At 30.0% G+C, this 6,230-nt stretch overlaps 1 long non-coding RNA gene across 1 annotated transcript in view; it reads left to right on the forward strand.

Moving 5' to 3' along the window:
- LOC111085267 overlaps positions 1-3,895 on the forward strand; it is an 11,730-nt gene extending 7,835 nt beyond the window's left edge. Inside the window, exon 2 of the long non-coding RNA XR_002610095.1 lies at positions 49-3,895. This is a non-coding gene — a long non-coding RNA (uncharacterized LOC111085267). The remainder of the gene's footprint in view (positions 1-48) is intronic.
- Positions 3,896-6,230: the final 2,335 nt, after the last annotated feature.

Consider the following 6,230-nt stretch of genomic DNA (forward strand, 5'->3'; position numbering starts at 1 on the left):
ACTGAAGTACATCTGATTGCATTTAAGCCATTTCTTAAGGGTTTTTAGTTTTTTTTTTTTTTTGTTGTTTTTTTAAGAAAAGTTTTGAAGTGGTTAAAAGAAACCTTCATCTTAAGCAGGAGATGAAAAAATAATCATGGTTTCAGGATCTTTAGAATTCCCATGAACATAAACTAATGTAATGATAAATGACTTTTAGGAAAGAAGGAAAAGAAGACTTATTTAAGGTCTTGACCTATTTTACATTTTGAAGTAATACATATCAGTTATGTAAATCTTATGATCATATCTTTGTATTTATGACTCAAAGAAAAGTAAATTGGTTTGAAGTAAGTTGCCTCCTGTGGCTCAGTGGTAAGTGTGAGGGCCTATAACTGAGTTTTGATACTTGCATTGGGCACACCACAGATAGCCAGCCCATTTGTGTAACTTTGTGCTTAATAACAAACAAACAAACACATTTAAGTAAGCCATACAGATACATTATTTCAAATAATACCATGAAATAATACGAGTTGCCATACGTTAATTGCACCTTCTGATCCCGTAAGGGTCTTGTCTCTAAGGCACTAGGACAATCTGCTTATGAAGCTTGATTAGTCCATCCCCATCTGTTTTATAGGAAAAACAAATAAATTTACAGATAGCACTAAAGATTCTACATATAAACTGAACAAAGTCAAGGTTAGTCAAATTGTTTCTTTTACTCATAAGATTGATTCCTATAAAAATATTAAGCAATGTTTTGACTTGCATACTTATTGTCACCTGCCAAGTAGAATTAATGGGCAACAGCCTCATGTAGCTAAGATAGGTGGGATGTACTATAGGAAATAGCTTTTATTAGAAGTTAATAAGTAGTTGTTTTTCTCAACTGTGTTAATTTTAATTTTTCTATGATACTATTACACTAAAATAAGTCAACCGCAATGGTTAGTTCTATAACAAAACAGTTTACATTTATTTCCATGACTGGAGTAAAAACATTGTGATCAGATCTCAAAGTGACACTAAGATTTTATGCTTTTAAGTACTTACTCCATTTAGAATTTAAAAAATAGCATTTCTATTCTTTAATATACAAATATCATCCAAGGATTTCTGTTTTTTTCAACTTGTTAGACCTTTCTTTTCGTAAACAATTTTTTTTTGATGTGGTAATATTTTATATTGCTTTATGTTTAAAGATACATTTCACAAATATAAATCAAAGAACATTTTCAGTTATAATAACTTGTTCACATTGTTTCTTAAGTAAATATTATTAACAAGCTTTGTATCTGTAGATGTGCTCTGTCTGTAAGCCACCTACATATGAAGGTTGTTAAGTTGAAGGAAAACAGTCAGTCAAGAATCCTTAGATAAAAAGGTGAAAAACTGATATCACAGTACGTACTTATTAACTTTGGTTACATAATAGTTTACTAGAGTACAAACAAGCAACAAAAAGTGAATGAGAAAGTTTTAAAATTTTGAAGTGAAAAACAAAAAACTTCATTTTTTAAAATTAGAATCTCTTAAAATGAGTAAATAATAATAATAACCCAGTCATAAAATCAAACATGTAATGTTAGAATTGATTTCTTTGAAAAATTATGTCAGAATATTATTTGATGATCAGTCTCTCGTATATTAACAATTAATTCTGCTTGGTTTTTGAATGTAACACTTTCATCACTTGAGGTAAACAGTTTTAGTTTAAGGAGGTATGATGTGAGAACAAACTGATCATATTTTTTCAAGTCATTTGCCACTTACAATCTGTTAATTACTAACTAGAAAATAGTAACTATAGTTTTGTAAGCTATATAAGCACACTTAGCAAAATAATATGTAAACAATTTTTAGGTAATTTAAAAATATATTCCTGTAGGTTTTATACCATTAAGGAGGAAGTACATGTTAAAGAGTAGGCTTCTGTATACCTTATTGGAGGTGACTATGCCTAAGAATCCATGTGAAAACATCATTAAAGTTATTGTAATAGATAATTTGGTGATAGCAAACACCAATGTACTATAAGAATAAAGGTAATTTAATTTAAGGTAACCAGTAAAATATTAATCTTTGCTTTTCATCTTTGTTATGTGATAAACAGAATTTTTGTCATTGTAAATCCTCTTAGATATAATCATATCTTTATTGGTATTTTTACTCTTGTAGTTTAAACATAATTTTCTAATAAGTGATCTTTGAGCTTTTGCTGATCAGTGTCTTGGTTACATTTAATACGTTTATTGAAAATGTATTCAACTCTTTCAAAAGGTACTGAAAAAAAAAATGTCTCCACAGACACAAACTGTAGATAAAATGTAACTTACCAATTATTATGGTGTGACTCCTTTTCTAAGCTGCCAAAGCATGATTATAATTAATTATACTTGTCATAAGACATTAGTGTTAGGCCTATTATATTTTGCAGTAAGCTATTATTCTCAAAACTACATTCACATTCCAGTTTACTAAAAATTGGAGTTCAGTGCAAAATTTATTTGATGTGTAATGGTTTGTCTTTTATTTTGGATGATGAGCTATTTTGTGTCTAAAACACCTGGCATTTTACTATTAACCCATTGACTGCAGCTTCTCTAATTAAAATGTGCATAGCATTTTTTGCAAACAATACACCATATATGACACACTCACATTCAACTGTTGGAGGTGGGTCGTACCCTATATGGAGAATCAGCAGTCAATGGTTTAAATGTGTGCATTGTAGTTTTCTTGTTGGCGTGTTTCACAACTTTCTGAATTGTATACAGCTTACACTATCACTTATAAAGAAAAGTGAGCATTCTGAAGATCAGAAGCTAATGAATATTATGGAACTATATGAACAATGGAGAATGCTTTGTAATGAACCTTGTTTCTTAAGTGTTATATTTATCTAGTGTCTTTTTGAATTTGGTTGTTGTTAGATCATTATAAAATAGGATTTAGTGTTTTAATGAAGTTAAACATTTTAAATTTTTAAAGTACTGTGGGCTTTTTTCCTTTTACACTGGAGATACATTTCTTGCATGTGTGCATGTTTTTTTATGAAATTGAAAATATTCTAAAACACCATACTTTATTAAAACAATGATGGAGATTTTTTTCAATTGAATATTAAGTGTCCTTATGTATTTGACTCAAAAGAAATATCATTTATTAATATTAGAAAAGAATGTAAAGCTTTCATATAATTAAAAAACATGTATGGTGGCATTCAGTATAATTTACTGATTATGTTGTAGAATTTAACATCCATTTTAAGTTTTGTTGGGTTTTAGAATAACATGTATATATGCTCATGTGTGTTTTTTATATTACAAAAAAAATTATGTTGAATTCACATGGTGTAATTTAATGGGTATTTGTATAATATTAATAAATTTCAAATACTTTTAATTTTATAATATTTTTATGGGAATCAAAATAAGTATGGGAAAGGTCATTGTTATTAGAAAAGTTTTACTATTTTTTTATGTTTCCTTAAGTTTTGGGCTTAAAGCCCTGTTAAAACAGTAATGATTTTGTTGTACTTGTTCTTAAAACTGTAGTTTATTAAACATGAATTAACTGCTTAAAGTAATTGTTTGTTGGGCTTAGTCTTGTTGTATTCTATGTTTATTGTTCTATAGTATGGTTAATTTTTCTTACCTGATTGAAGAAAAGTAAAGACAAACTTAATTTTCTTGCATTGATGGTAAAATAGGAAATAAAAGTTTCCATAAAAAGTTTAATTACAAACAATTCTTTCTGACAAAACAAGATACAATTTTTGAAATTTGAAAAAAGGAGAATATCTTGGTAGGAGTGTAACCGTCCTTGAAATAAATCCTGTTCATATTAGCTGATTATGTGGTTGTACATGAAAATCAATAAATTCCTATGAAACATACTTACTGTTTTATAGCATAGTCATGGTTTGTCTTAATTTGCTTACAATCAACATTACAAGCTGAAACAGCAGATTAAAATGATACATCAATGTTTCAATAAGCTGTTTAAAACATTAACTGTATCATATACAAAATAGTTGCCAATATCTGCAGCTTAATCATGTTTAATATATTTAGTTTTGTAGCAGTAGACAGTATTTATTGCCTTATTTTTTAATCTAGTAACTAATTTTCAAATATTGGCATTTTTTGTTTTTGCTCTTTACATTGCTTTTGTAACACAACACTCACCCTTTTTAATTATCAGTAGTGTCTCGTGTTTGAATTATTGATAAGTACACTAAGTACTATCAATGCTTCTCATATATAGAGATTAAATTATGCTTAGTCTGTCTTAGATGAAACAACTCTCACAATATGGACAATCTTTATTATACACCACCTTTATAGAAATGGTTATGGATTAGTTGTTGCCTAATGGTTAGTGTGTTGGAGGTCTGTGGATCAAAAGGTCCAAGGTTCATAGCACAATGCTGGTGAACATGCTCCAAACTTTCAGCATGGGTGAGTTATAAGAGTGGCAGTCTGTCCTATTATTCATTTCAAAACACTTATAACAGTGGCTACTACTGACTGGTTGCATTCCCCCATGGTCAGTAATTTGAAATTAGGGACAGCTATACCTGATTCATAGAGGTCTCTTACCTGGTTGAAAATACCATTACCAGAAATTGTTATTAGTTCAGATGCTTATGAAATAACACAAACAGTACCCTTTATGACCCCTTTCTCACAGCTTCAATGGACAAATTATTCATTTCTCTTAAAACATTTTCTGACTGACTTTCATTGCAAAATTCATTTGTGTATTTTTAAGTTATTATTGAAATACTGTTTTTAAATGTTTGGTGCAAAATATGTCAAATATAACAATAACTGTAGTTTATCATCCTAATATAAAGATGATGCTTTAATTCTGAGGTTGTTAAGAAAAAAAATTGGAAAATTTAAAAATCAATATGGCTCCTGGGCCAAATAATGTTTCCCCAAGGGTTTTGAAGGAGGTTAATGATTGGATATGTAAGCCACTTGCTACTATTTGTTTTTGTAAGTCCTTGAATAGTGGGCAGGTGCCAAAGGATTTAAAGTTAGCTAATGTCATTACTCTTTTCAAAGGAGGTAATAAAAATTGTTCCAAGAATTATAGGCCTATTAGTTTTACATCAGTTATGGGCAAAGTTTTGGCAAGTATGATACAAGATGCTTTGCAAAGTCATTTAACAATGTTTAGTATTTTATTGGATAGTCGACATGGTTTCACTGAGAGAAAATATTGCCTTACAAATCTTTTGACATTCTTTGAAAAAGTTGCTGCTTACGTAGATGAGGGTAAGGGTGTATATGGATTTTCAGAAAGCATTTGACAAGGTGCCATATAAAAGGCTTGTAAAAAAATTATAGGTATGGGAGTTAAGTTAGCTAATTGGGTAGAAGAGTGGCTGGATTGAAGAAAACAGAGGGTTGTTATAAATGGAAATCAGTCAAACTGGATTAATGTCACAAGTGGGGTACCTCAGGGCTCAATCTTAAGACCTTTGCTCTTTTTGATTTACATCAGTAACATAGATGAAGCAATGGTCAATAAATTACTCAAATTTGCCAATGATATTAAGGTATTGGGTGTTGCTAGCTGTGAAGAGGATGCTGCTGCTTTAAAAAAGGATTTAGACTATTTAGTGAATTGGGCAAATAAATGACAGATGGGTTTTAATTATAATAAATGCAAGATAATGCATGTAGGTTATCATAATTTGGATGGGAATAACCTTAATAGTGTCATAAAAGGGATATTGGTGTAATAGTTGATCAATCTCTTAAGCCATCCAAGTAGTGTGCTGTTGGTAGTGGTAGGGCACATAGGATTTTAGGTTATATCTACAGAAATACTGAATACGAGTTTAAGGAGGTTATAATTTCATTGAATAGGTCATGAGTTAGGCCACATTTGGAGTATTGTGTTCAGCCTTGGACAATTTTTTTTTTCACACTTAGTGGCAAGAATAGTAGGACTAGGGTGCACAAAATAAATTTTCGCAAGGTCGGAGTCGTCTTCAACTAAAACAGTCTTATTTTTCTAACGGGGTGGTTGGCCTCTGAAACGGGTTTCCTTCGGATATTGTGGAGGTAGTAAAGTTAAGTGAGTTTAAGAAAAAGAATGATAACTACATGAATGATAAGGGCTGACTTTAATATCTTTTTTTTAATTTATTTGTTTAATATACACCTGGAAAAAAGTTAAGCACCCCCAAATATTTTTCAGGATTGCTTATTGAAAATAAGGTTTAA

The sequence above is a fragment of the Limulus polyphemus genome, unplaced genomic scaffold (assembly GCF_000517525.1).
Source record: "Limulus polyphemus unplaced genomic scaffold, Limulus_polyphemus-2.1.2 Scaffold300, whole genome shotgun sequence".
Taxonomy (NCBI): domain Eukaryota; kingdom Metazoa; phylum Arthropoda; class Merostomata; order Xiphosura; family Limulidae; genus Limulus; species Limulus polyphemus.